This window comes from Mesocricetus auratus, unplaced genomic scaffold, assembly GCF_017639785.1.
Source record: "Mesocricetus auratus isolate SY011 unplaced genomic scaffold, BCM_Maur_2.0 Super-Scaffold_100008, whole genome shotgun sequence".
NCBI lineage: Eukaryota > Metazoa > Chordata > Mammalia > Rodentia > Cricetidae > Mesocricetus > Mesocricetus auratus.
The window spans coordinates 33,580,451-33,593,244 of record NW_024429192.1 but is presented as its reverse complement, the minus strand read 5'-3'; the positions used below and the strand labels follow the sequence as shown (position 1 = coordinate 33,593,244).

Here is a 12,794-nt window from a genome sequence, read left to right as displayed (position 1 = left end):
AAAGCTACACTAAATCTTGAGGAACTAGGTCATATGGAGATTGACTTGTCAATGGATGTAATCCATTTTATAGAATGTTGCATAATAAGATTCACCCTGACTCAGGGGAACTTATCTAGAGAAATCTTATTTGAGTTCCATTTGGAGTAAACCTGCCCCTAAATGTGCCCCATTACCTGGTGTGTGTGTGTGTGTGTGTGTGTTCATGTGAAAATGCGTCTGGGTGTGTATATATATATATATATATATATGCACATGTGTGTACTGAAGTTAGCTTTGTGGGGGTCCTTCCTCAGATGCCATTCACCTATTGCTGTGTGAGCCAGGTTCTCTCCCTGGAACCTGCTAGGCTGCCTCCTTTGGAAGACCCATGACTTTTACTGTCTTTGTCTTCCAGTGACTGTGACTGCCAGCACCTGCCACCCTGCCCAAATGTCACATCGTGCTAAGGATGGCACACAGGTCCTCGTGCTTGTGCAGCAGGCGCTTCAGCAGCTGAGCTGCCTTCCCAGTCCCGACTCCATCCTTCTGTTCTTTTACTATGTGAAATTTGGCAGTTGCCGAGATATTGAAACACTTGGCTGTAAAACTGTAAAGGAGTTTCCCAATCCAATAACCACTAATCCAGTGAAAAGTGGATGAGGCTTCATGTACTCAAAACAATGATTTAGCCTCCTACTCGGTCTATATCTGGAACTTACTGAAGTATTCATGCTAATCATCTTCCTGGCCAACATCAACTTCCTCTTCATATTAGTTCTCTCACTCTTCTTGTCTCCTTTCTTTTTTAAAGAAAAAACATTAACTTACCTTTTATGTGTACCATGCGCATGCCTGGTACTTGTGGAGGCTAGAAGAGGGCATCAGATCCCCCTGGAACTGGAGCTATAGACAGTTGTGGGCTGTCACTGGGTGCTGGGAATCAAATCTGGGTCCTCTGGAAGAGCAGCTGGGCTCTTATCCTCTGCACCATCTCTCTAGCCCCTAGGTCTCTGTTATTTAAGCTGCCTCACAATGAAGTTAATAAAACTATAGCTCAGAAGTTGACTTTTGCAAACCCTCTGTGTACAAGTCTTACTTTAAATGAGAATAATTCTATTTTCAAGAGACTTTTTCTTTGAAAAGGAAAATTCTCCACCGGGTTTTAATAATGACTGGTTCCTCTTGAGGAAAATTCTGAATTCTCAGGTGTGAGAAATGTGGCGTCTTCTCTTCTTCTCACCTCCAAGGTACAGTTGGTCATTGAACCAAAGGCCTATTCACACAGGCAAGGGCTCTGTCCTTGAACTACTCTACCAGCTAATTCCAAAGATGAGATTCTGATTGTAGTTAAGCAAAACAAAATTTTAGTGAAAACTAAAGAGTTTGGTTTTTAGAACAAGAATTTCCTGCACTCACATAATACTAAAAAGTCATCTATGCAAAATAGTACCAATAAAATCTATCACTGTAGGACTGAAGGACTCTTTCCACATATTCAAAATTCTTGCTGCTCATCCCACCTCCCTTCTCTCTGTTCCTCTTTATTTCCTGATTTCTCCCTTGTTTCTTTTATCATTTAAAAATTCCTTATTAGCATATGTTACAGAACAGTGGCTTTCATTATGATATTAAATAGGTGCACTCCTCACTCATACTCCTTATTCCATATTATAATCTCCTCCTCTCTATTCTCTTTCCTCTTGCCTAACAGTCCCTCATCTAGTTTCATGTCTTTATTTCTAACCCTGCACTCTACATATGAGAAAATCCATGCTATTTTGCATTTGTTTTTTAAGCTCAAGGCCAGTAGGCAGGCACTTTGTGAGGTTCTATCATCTTCATCTCGTGTTTCCTCCATTTCCTTCACTGTTGTTTCCATTAACTGGGCCATTTCTACTTACTGCCCAGAGGGCCCCTAACTCTTCTCCCACCTGCCTTCAATAATAGTTAGAAAGAATTATAGTAATGAATCTCTGCTCTTAAAAGCCAACAGAAGCTCTTAGTATTCAGAAAAACAAAAGAATAGTTTGGGCAGGGAATTTTTCATATCAAAACTCTATGGAGAAAAGGAATGGGAGATACATGTAAGTCTATCATATAGAGGCATACATGCACAGGAGAAAGTATTATTTTACAGAGCTGGAAGTTGGAACATTATTTGGTAGACCTGCAAAAGCACTTTGGGTGATTTAATAGGTAAGAAGTAGAACTTGAAATTGGAATCGAAAGAGACAATTTATTGTATAATTTAGTCCCCTTGGCCAGGAAAGGAAGAATACAATTTTGGATCTGAATTTAATTGGTATTTAACTGGATTCTTTGAAACCTTTTCATTTTTCACTTGGAAAGCACCAAGCTCTCATCCTTTTGGGAGCTGTGATGGACGGCATAACCCAGCAGAGGACAGTGCATCCTAAATCGCGCTCTCAGCCACCTCGGTGGGGCAGTGGGAAGAAGTGGATTGCAGTGAGGATCTAAACAGTGTTGTGGGCTGCATAGGGAACGGAGTCAAGCTTGCTGGGTAGAAAAGGATCAGAAATCACAGCTTCCCGCTCTACCTTCCCTTTAGTTTTTTGACAATGGAAAATCCATGCTGGGATTTCATCTCCCCTCCCCCACTTGTCACTTGCTACAGTTGCTTAGCAATTCTTGCTTAAATGGAAGAAATTTTTAAAAAAGTCCTGAAATTACTTTTTCAGAGTTTATCCTGAGTTAAAGATTTCATAAATGACCGTTTTCCATGGTTACAATAACAAGATTACAGCAGAAAAATTATTATTAAAGGATATAAATACTATTATTAAAATAATAAGGCAATTTATAAATTCAATGCATTCTATTTTATTTTTATCACCGACTATGTCACTTGTGTAGTCCTATTGAATATTCTTTTATAAACCCAAACCCATAGTCCGAACACATAACTCTCACTTGCTCCTTTGCAATCAGTAAAAAAGACAAATTAGGCTTGATTAGGAATCATTACAGTGACTGAGTACAAGGAACTAGTCTCACTCAACTGCCTTATAACTATATCGTAGAATCTATTTTTTTTTAAATTTGTTATTCTGCCTCCAACTCATCAACTTGCCTAGTCTTTCTGGTGTGATAGAATTGAATGAAAGAAAGAGAGAGAGAGAGGAGAGGAAAATGATGATAGCTTGGGTAGTTATTTGTGAATTTGCTAAATTCCACTCTGGTGGTCTCAGGCAGCTGTGTGCTCAAGGGACGGTATTTATGATGTAGAGGGGTTAAATTTAGAACAGTGTACACCAACGATCTGAGGGTATTCACGAGTGGGAAAATGGAGACTGCGAGAGGGACAAAACGTATGGTAGGTAGCCGAGTTGGCACCAATTACAGGCCATCAAGGACCTTTGAAAGAACCTAATTACAGATCCTCTAGAAGATATTTTGCCTTCCCAAAACTCCCAGATTTTCTTGTTTCTAATTTAAAAATGTAATAAGTAATAATAATAAGCTAAAAAAAGAGAAATTCTCTTTTGACGAAGGTGTAAGAGTCTTGCTCAGATGAACAGTGTGGCCTGGTAAAAACATAAAATCAGAAGAATCGTGATAACATTTATTTAAAATAAATACAAATGTGTATTGATGTTGTTGATTTCAAAACAATTTCTGTAGCTAGAGAAAAGATCAAGAAAAGTTCTATTCCAAAGCAAAAACTTTCATTAAGGTTTTACACACCATTTAAACCAGAGTTTGTTGTTTCTACTTGAACATCTTGTGAATCTTCAAGTCACTTTCGTAAATTAATTGAACATTGTATGACCAGAGATTTGAAGCTGTGCCCAAGCATGTATTGAATAAATAAACTTGCTATTGTATAATCAAGAAGTCAGTCTGAATTTGGCAGTGATGTACCCGGAGAATTCTAAAAAAAGTACCTGTGAACAAATGCAAAATCTGTACAAGCTGGCTCTCCCATCAGCAGTGGAGGAGTGATCTCCTTTCTCCACATCCTCTCCATCATAAACTTTCATTAGTGTTTTTGGTTTTAGCCATTCTGACAGGAGCAAGATGGTATCTCAGAGCTGTTTTGATTTGTATTTCCCTGATGGCTAAGGACATTGAGCACTTTCTTAAGTGTATATCTGCCAGTTTAGACTCCTCTATTTAGTTCTGTATCCCACTTTTTAATTGGATTATTTGTTGTTTTGGAAACTAGCTTCTTGAGTCCTTTGTAAATTTTGGAGATCAGCCCTCTGTCAGATGTGGGGTTAGTGAATATCATTTCCCATTCTGTGGACTGCCTTTTTGCCTTGTTGACTGTGTCCTTTCCCTTGCAGAAGCTTCTCAGTTTCAGGAGGTCCCATTTATTAATTGCTGATCTCAGTGTCTGTACTACCCGAGTTATGTTCAGCAAGCAGTCTCCTGTACCAATTCATTCAAGGGTACCTCCCACTTTCTCTTTTAAGAGGTTCAGTGTGGCTAGATTGCTGTTTGATCCATTTGGACTTAAATTTTGTGCATGGTGATAGATATGAATCTATTTTCAGTCAGTTACATGCCAGCATCCAGTTATGCCAGCACCATTTGTTGAAGATGCTTTCTTTTTTCCATTGTGTAGTTGGAGATAGTTTGGAGATTAGTATGCAGATTCCTCAGGAAAATGGGAATCAGTCTACCACAGGATCCAGCAATTCCACTCTTAGGCATATACCCAAAAGATGCAAATTCATAAAATAAGGACATCTGCTCAATTATGTTCATAGCAACATTATTTGCAATAGCCAGAACTTGGAAGCAGCTTAGCCTCTCAGCTGAAGAATGGATAAAGAAAGTGTGGTACATTTACACAATGGAGTATTTCTCAGCGGAGAAAAAAATGGAATCTTGAAATTTGCAGGCAAATGGACAGCACTAAAAGAAACCATCCTGAGTGAGGTAATCCAGTCACAAAAAGAAAAACATGAGCCCTCATCTAGTGGCTCATGGAAACAGAGGCAGATACCTGACACAGAGCTGAACTCCTGGAACCCAGTTGCAAAGAGGAGTGAAGAGCAAAGGAATCAAGCAAGACCTGGCTGATGAAGCCCACAGAGGCAGCTGGCCTGAACTAGGGGGAAGGCATGGATCAAAAACTGGTGACTGAGAGACCAGCATGGGACTGATCCAGGCCTCCTGAATCTTGGTGTCAGAGAGTAGGCCTTGACAATCTATGGGGCCTTGGATTGTATTTATCCCTGGCATACAAATGGACTCTGTGAGCCTATTCCACATGGAGGGATGCTCTCTCAGCTTGGACACATGGGGGAGAGACTGGGCCATGCGGGATGATGTTGCAGACTTCGAAAATCCCCCCAGGTAAGGCCTTACTCTCCCTGGGGAGTGGAGGGGGATGGAGTGTGGAGTTGGGGGATTGGGGAGCAGGCCATGAGGAGAGGGAGAGGGAGCTGAGACTACATGTGTAAAAAGTTAAATAATTTAAGAATTAATTAAAATATGAATATTTTCTTTCAAAAACAAAAAACAACAAAAACAAATGCAAAAGCAACAGGGAAAGTGTTAAAGGGAGGTAAGCTCTATTTCCAAGTACAGATGGCTAGATACTTTCTCTCTCTAAATATCTGTGGGTGTGTCTGAGATGAAAGGGTTGCCTCCGTACTTTTGATTTCTTTGCAAATTTGGATAAGAATAGTAATGCTATTCTTAAACCCTTGCCAGGAACAATTGTTTAATCTCACAATTATTTATATGTATTATCTTTGTACATGCAAATTTAGCAATATTCATAAGCAGTTACAGAGCTAATTGTGAGGCAATTTTCCAACATGCTTGTGTGACTAGTGGATAGCACAGTCAACACTCCTTTATTGTATATAGGGGACATGGTCATTTTAGGTAGACTATTGCACAGATAATCTGCAATTTATAGATAACTATGCCATCAGACTTGCTAAGGAGCTTCAAAAGATGAAACAGCCAGAATGATTAAACAAGGCAGAAGGATTTGAGAGCCCAGATAACCCATCATATAGTCAATTCACATCTGAATAATTGAGAATCTGCTTTGTCATTACTGAATATTTATGAAAATTGCAGAGTGTACTTACAAGTAGATGCTCTACATAAACCTACGGAATAACATCAACTTGCCCAGTTGAGTTGCATAAGGATACATACTATCACTTAACTGTAACATACAAAATAGAACGTGGCTTCAGATTTAGTGTTTTTAAGAATCACAGCATTCAGGCGTTTTCTAAAAGTGCAGGCTGTAGACCAGCTTCACAAGTGTTCCTCAGGTGTTTACATCATTAAAATTTTGTCACGGTATTCCCAAGAAGACATTGCAGAGTCTGTTCCTAAAAAAGTATATATTACTTTAGATGGCAACAGGAAATACTACTTATTTCCTGAATGGCACAAGATGAGTAATCAAGGACAAAATGACCTACAAGCTTTAAATCAAAGTGCCAGCATAACAATGCCTATTGTCATAAAGGAAACCAGAACTATAAATGAGGAAAAGCAAAAAGGCAGGCAAGCCTGATGAGCACCATAGAAGATCACAGCATCTTAGCAATTTGCTACAATGCTGTGGTGTCTATAATTTACATTATTTTAGGGTAATGTGGTGGTTTTCAATGAGGATGGCCTCATAGGCTGGAGTGTTTGAATGCTTTGTCCCTAGTTTGTGGAACTGTTTGACTGATGAGGATTAGGAGGTTTGGTCTTGTTGAAGAACGTACATGATGGGGTGGGGGGTGGGGGTGTTAGCTTTGGGGAATGGGTGGAAGGGATTTGATGCCTCCAAAGACTCATACCATTCTTAGTGTACTCTCTGCCTTCTGTTTAAGGTCCTATGAATTCTCAGCTCTTCCTCTGAAGAACTTCTGCTGTGTCTTCCCTCTGCTGTAATGGACTCTAAACTCTGAAACTTTAATCCCAATTAAACAGTTGTATCAGCCTTGCTGTTTTATCACAGTAATAGAAAATTGACTAATACAGATATGCTGTTGGTTTATATTCTAAAGTAGGAGTGATGGATTAGTTACTCGGGAGTGGCTTGGCAGTATTCAGCTAGGGAGTCCGGGCTGCAGGAGAGGTGTTTATACCTGACTGTATGCTGTCTCAGTGCCTGAATAATAGAGGATTAGCATAATGCACATTAAGGAAAAAAAGTTTCACTGAAAATAGTAGATTGTTAACCAGAATAATGGGTATTAGAAATAGACTGTAAGTGGCAGAATTAATGGTAATAAAGAAGTGTGGATCAGCTAACTTGCCTGGAAATATTTTTCTTTTCATAACTAGGCTGTATGAATGCTGTTACTAAGGGATGCTTCCTAATTTCTAAAACATCTCAGGGAATTCAAGCGGTGAATCTGAGGATTTTGACTGCCTGAAAAACAGTTACAATATTTTGGCTTGGATTGCCCTTAAAAGACTTTTTCCCCCTCCAGGCAGGGTTTTTGAAACAAAGCAAAACAAAACAAAACAACTCTCTTTGAATGGTAATTGGAAAATGCTTGATCCTTATGAACAACTTTTTTTGTTTGGTTTTTCGAGACAGGGTTTCTCTGTGGCTTTGGAGGCTGTCCTGTAACTAGCTCTTGTAGACCAGGCTGGTCTCTAACTCACAGAGTTCCATTTGCTAAACTAAAGGCATGCATCACCAATGCCTGGCATGAACAACTTTTATGAATGTTTTATATGTATATGTTTACATTTACTTATTTGTTATTTGTTTGATGAATGTCCATACATAAGGTACCTTAAAGGTTCTGGTGTCTCTGTCTACACACCAAAACATGTATCATGAGTTGTCATAGTTTAACTGTATGGATAAGTTCACCAAACAAAAGCAGAGAAATCAGGAAGAAAATTTGTTGTAACCTTTCCTTTTTTGGATACATTTTTCTTGTGACAAAAATGAACTAAACAGTGCATTCCCTTCTTTGATGAAGCATGGACTGAGAAAGGTATTTACTTCTGTGGTTAGTTTTACAAAGAAGGAAAGCACAAGAAAGAGTGTAGACTCATTTTCATAGTTCCACTGGCTTTGCAATGGCTCATGTGTTTCATTAACCAAGGATTTCCCCAAGAAACTCACCATAGAAGACACCTCTCCTCTTATTTTGTCTGTTTCTATCTCCCACCTATAGTAATTGTTGTCGGGAAAAAGTATTTCAAAGGTAACCAGAGGGATAGGGAGGTAGGTCAGCTGGCAGAGTACTTGTTATGGAAGAATGAAGACTTGAGTTCAATTCCCAGAACCCATAAAAACATTACCAGGGCTGATGGTCCCTTACTTAATCCCAGCATCCAGGAGGTAGAGATAAGAGAATTCTGGTCTTCCTGCCATCCAGTCTAGATTAATTGGTGAACACAAGACCAAGAAATGCTCTGTATAAAAGGAGGTGGGTGGTGTTCTAGAGATGAAATCTTAGCTTTTCCTTTGATCTACACATCCCCACAAATAATAACAACAATGACGATGATGATAATGATGATCTAAAAGCTCTTTCGGTATCGTCTTCAATTTCTCCTGTTCAAATATTCTAAAGTAACCAGATATGAAGATGCATTTCAGTAAATGCTTCTCGTATATTTATTTATATTCATGGACTTTGATTTGAAAATGTTCAAATGTGTTGCATGGTAAATTTGTTTTTCTCCAGTTCAGAAAAAGTGTAAATGGAAAACTAGAAATGTTATGTCTATTTATTATTTTTAGCAATGTCTCTTCTGAGGTAATATATAAAATAACTTCAGAACACACAACATAACACCTTTAAATATTTGAATACATAATATTTGTGAGGCCATTTCAAAATAGTAGAGTCAAAATATGGAACAGGAGTATAATTAAGCTACAGTCACGGTAGATATTTATGAAAGCCACTCTTCTAGCAAAATTCAAAGATTTTAGTCTGTGTAGTTTGTCATTTTCATAGTTCTTTGATTTATTAAACAATGTTACCATGCAGAAAGAAGGTGGATATATCTATAAATAACTTCATAAATGTTTGCTACAGCTTTCCAACTAATTATCATCTTGAAATATGATGGTTCTGATTAATATATCAAAAGGGAAAGTCAATTATGAATGCAAGCAATCAAACTTCATATACAAGTCAAAATAAACCTGGCGTTTGTAAGTCAGAAGAACCCATTAGGGAAACAATTACGGTAGAATTCCAAGGCTGCATCATGTGGGAAATAATGTTCTCCAGTTCAATAAAGAGAGGTAGGTGAGAATAAAGAGAAAAAGCACTTGGGATATTGTACATGACAATAACACATGAGCTGACAAAAAACAAAACAACTCATCAAAAGAGAAATGTCTTCAAGTGTCTTCCAGTTATATAAATTGAGTTCTAGGAAGATTTATTGGGAAACACACACACACACACACACACACACACACACACACACACACACACCACCCAACATGACAGAGAGAGGACTAAAGAGGGTTGTTGGTAGATCAAAGAAAGATAATCTCTTATAGACTTTGATATTAGACATAAAGGATTGCTTGGGGTCTAGTTAGTGTCTCCTTTCAATTTCTAGATTGAAAATCCAATACCCAGTAGTCAGAATATGAACTTCCTAGGAAATAGGCTTGTTGTAGATTTTATCATTTAAAATGCATTTTCCTCAGAGTAGGATATGCCCTTAATCCAGTGAAGCATGTATCCTTATGAAGAAGGGAACACTGACAGACTGACAGACATGCACACAGGAAAACACCTGTGCATCAAAAGGCACAGACAGATAGGAGTGATGCTTCCTATAGTCAAAACCCAACAAAGATAGCCAACCCACCACCAGTGAATAGGAGAGAGACGGAATAGACTATCCCTAACCTCCCCCAGAGGGAACCAGGCCTGATGTCAGACTTTAGCATCAGAGTATGAGACAATCAGTTTTGCCAATTAAGTTACCCTCTCTGTAGTGCTCTGTTAAAGCACTCCCAGCCAACCAGCAGAGATGGAACTGACAATAAAGAGGGTGTTTTCTCTAAGAGCTTGCCCAAATAAGTTATATTTTCCAAGTCTGTAGAGAGTTCTGTTGATCAAGTTTTGTTCTTTTGGGACTTGGAGTCAGAATCAGGGAGAGAGGAAATGTCTGCCTTTCAGAGTTGCATACTGTCCAGGGATGAAGGGAAAGGAGGACTCAAGGCTCATTCAGTCAACAGCAAATCCGCAGTACCCATATAAAACTTGGACGTAGTTGCTCATATCTGGAATCCCAGCACTGGGTCTCTCTGGAGAGTCCAGTGGATTCCAGGGGCTCACTGGACAGTCAAGTCTAGTAGATAAAAGGGTGAGCACCAGGTTCAGCTAGAGAGTCTGCTCCAAATTAAGGGGGAGAGGCAACTGAGGAAGATTCCATCCTCTTTCTTCCATATGGGTCTGGAGAGTCAGTATATCTACACACACATGCAGACATGCCTACAGAAGACACACACGCACGCGCGCGCGCGCACACACACACATACAGAGTGAATAAAGGAACAAAGAAATTTAAAATACTTCAAGTGAAAGTCATGTATAGACTATAATTACCTGTGGTTCCTCAACCTGGCTAAAAAACATAGGGTGATGAGGGTGATAGCTCATCGGGTAAAGAGCTTGCTGTACAAACATAAAATCCTCAGTTTGAATCCTAGGTCTACAAGTGAGAGCTTGGTGTGGTGCTGTGCCTATAATCTCAATGGTAGGAAGGGGAGGTAGGTAGAACCCAGTGGCTAACAGGCCAGCCACCCTATCAAAAATGATGAACTACAGATTCTAAAACGTAAGGCAGAGATTGTAAGAGGAGGACACCTGTCATCAACCTCTGGTTGTCTCACATGCACGCATGGACAAAGGCACATACATGCATACATATATCCCCTCCCTGACCCCATGCCACACTGAACTATTTCTAATACATTTGAAGCCCAGACTTTCTTGTTCAGTTCTCCCTCCTCCTCCTATCTCTATCTTTTGATGCTTCATGTTTTAAAGTTGGATTTTGTTATTTGCACGTTCCCCTTCCTTCCTTCCTTCCTTCCTTCCTTCCTTCCTTCCTTCCTTCCTTCCTTCCTTCCTTCCTTCCTTCCTTCCTTCCTTTATTTCTTTCCTCCTTTTTTTCAGCTTGTAGAAACTTTACTTTCCTTCCACCTTTTTTCCCTTTGCTAGGGTGTCTGCAGAGCAGCTCAGGACCACCCAGTGGTCTGCGCTGTGGGAGCTGCTGACCAGTCCTTAGTGGTTGGCTAGGCACTCCAGTCTTCAGTAGGAACCTGCTGTATGGGTATGGAGGCACCTGCACACCCTCAGACCAGTTGGTCACCTCTGGCTGAGCAGCCGTGAACTCAGGCACTGGCGCTGTCCATTCGCCCTGAAATTCCTCCTTGGTCGCAGCCTTCTCGGTGGCAGCCTGCTCCTCCTTCTCAATCTCCTCTGGGTCTCTGTAGAAGTAAAAGTCAGGCGTGACCTCCCATGGGTGCTCTGGGGAGATCATGCCACGCATGCGGAGTACTTCCTGGGCCAGCATCCACCACATCAGACCCACTGAGTGAATTCCCTTGTTGCACAGGATGGCAATGTCCCAGTAACACAGCAGAGAGTCTGTGTTACACATAGCAATAGTGGGGAGGTTGACGTAAGACACCACTGTGAGGGGCTGGTCAGCCCGGGGGTCAGTGACCACTAGAAGCTGTGACTCTGGAAGGCTGCTTGGATCTGGTTGGTGAAGGTGCCAGGAGTGAAATGGCCAGCAATTGGAGTGGCTCCAGTGGCAGCAGAAAACTTCAGCACAGCTCGCTGCCTGGAGGAGATAACGCTGACATCAGCAAGGTTCTCAATGGCAACGATGGCCCTGACTGTCAGCAACAGCTTCTCCTATGTCCTCTTCAGATTTATGATGAGGATACCATCACTTTTCCTTTTGTAGATGTACTGCTCCATCTGAAAGTCAAGGTTGGTGCCACCTAAGTGGGTTCCTGCAGCAAGGAATTTGAGGACATCTTCTTCCTTCATCTGCAGGACATCAAAGGCTCAGGACATTGTGTAAGTTTCCATTTAAGTTACTACAGGAATCAAGAACAGCGCTGTATGTACCCATCCCAGGGTAACGTGGAAAGGCGCGTGTTCTCCTTTCTATGTTGTCCACGTTGAGTTGCCTTAAGGCAGAGCGGGGGTCTTTACGCCCTGATTCTGCTAGTCTCTGGTCAACACCTGTTCTTAGTAGGACACAAATTTCAAATTGTGTAGAAGGGGACTTTTCCTCACCAGAAAGACCTCCCACATCAAAATTACTTCCTAGATTCTTTTGCCAATAGGCAAGGTATGCCAGTCTCTGGATAAGATTCTGGTGATAACTGTAGGGAGAAATCCAGGTACCAGTGCCACTAACAATGCCCGTTTTGGGCATGGCTACAGGTGCATAAGGGCTGTGGATAAAAGAATGAGGAGAAAGGCACACTCTCTCTTTTTGGGGTCTGGTCTGGTCTCTGAAAGTTGCTGAGACTAGCCTGGGTTGTCAGTTTCTCTTCTAAGTACTTTCCCACAATAAATACCCTCATCAAGTGTAGGATTTATATTTCCTTATCAGATAACTGTTGGAGTAACTATATAGTGATAGGATTTTAAAAAAAAATAGCAAAGGGAGACAATGAATCAGGGGCTGCTTATTATAAGACCTGTTCCATGTGTTATTACCCGACTACATCTCAGGTGTTATCTGTTTTCTTATTGGTGGACACTCATTAAAGTGAATATGTAGTTCACTTTTTTCCTTATGCTATTCTGTGAGAATTTTGTAATTATATAAATGAAATATTATCATATCTATTC

The 12,794-nt window shown here is 40.3% G+C and overlaps 1 protein-coding gene and 1 pseudogene across 2 annotated transcripts in view; both read right to left on the bottom strand.

The window, feature by feature from the left end:
• The window catches only part of Epha6 (EPH receptor A6), an 863,593-nt gene that overhangs the window by 93,948 nt on the left and 756,851 nt on the right, over nucleotides 1–12,794 (bottom strand). The gene's annotated exons all lie outside the window — the stretch shown is intronic.
• LOC106021640 lies at nucleotides 11,156–12,005 on the bottom strand (annotated as a pseudogene).